This window comes from Lagopus muta, chromosome 6 (assembly GCF_023343835.1).
Source record: "Lagopus muta isolate bLagMut1 chromosome 6, bLagMut1 primary, whole genome shotgun sequence".
Classification (NCBI taxonomy): Eukaryota; Metazoa; Chordata; class Aves; order Galliformes; family Phasianidae; genus Lagopus; species Lagopus muta.
Genome location: NC_064438.1, coordinates 3,298,395 through 3,299,468, shown reverse-complemented (window position 1 = coordinate 3,299,468; position 1,074 = coordinate 3,298,395).

Here is a 1,074-nt window from a genome sequence, read left to right as displayed (position 1 = left end):
GGCCCAGGGGCCTACTGCCCCCCCTGTCACTGGCATAGATTGACCCAGTTAACTCCGTCACACATACCTACAAGCTAGTTAAGTTAAAAGAACCTGGCTGCAGGTGTATCCTTCTCAAGGAGCTGCTGGAGCAGACGGCCAGGCTGCTGTGAGAAATCAGCAGTCTGAGGAGCACATGGGCATACCTGAGGGAGACAGATAGAAGGGAGGTGTGAACCCTAGCACCACTTCCCCGTTTTTCATATCTGTGATAAAAAAAGCTATCGATATTGATATGCTGAGGCTCATTTATGCTACCATTCCAGTTATCAAGTACACATGGCACTGAGCACATGTTTCAGCTCTGTACCACAACAACTAGAGCCATCTGCAATCAATGGGAAGTCGAGAGGGCCAGGACTGAAAACTGTGGTCCTATGTAAAACACTGCTACGGCTCATTACTAAGCCTCTGTGCTGCTTAGAGAGTGAGTGTTCTTTCTGATGCTCTTGTGTTCCTTGGTCGTTACGCTAAGAGCAATGCAGCACCTGTAAGTTGCTGTGAATGAAGGAAACGTTTCTAAGAGTTAAGTTTTGCTAGCAGCTGAGAGGGAAGGGGTGTGAGGTGTGCACAGAGAGCCAAGAGTGTGGCAGCCTCCTGCAGCCTGCTCCTGCCCCACACCCCTCCTGCCTGGCAGGAAGAGTGGATATGAAACGTGAGGTATGCATAAGTAAGTCATAGTCAGGCATGCTTCTCAGCATCACCTTTGGGAAACAGATAATGCATTTCTAATAAAAGATCTTGTAATAGCAGAAACATACAATGCTATGTAGGAATAAGAGGAGAACACTTTGCAAGTAGGCAAGGAAATTTATGACCTCCATCTGGGAAAACCAGCACCGTTTGCCTGCACACACCTCTTTGGCACACTGTCCAGCTGTCACACTTCTGGCTCATGTCCCACTGCTCGTCCACCAGGACCCCCAAGTCCTTCTCCGCAGGGCTGCTCTCAGGGAGATCTCCCCCCAGTTTGAATCGACACCTGGGACTGCCCCAAGCCAATTGCAAGACCCTGCACTTGGCCTTCTTGAACCG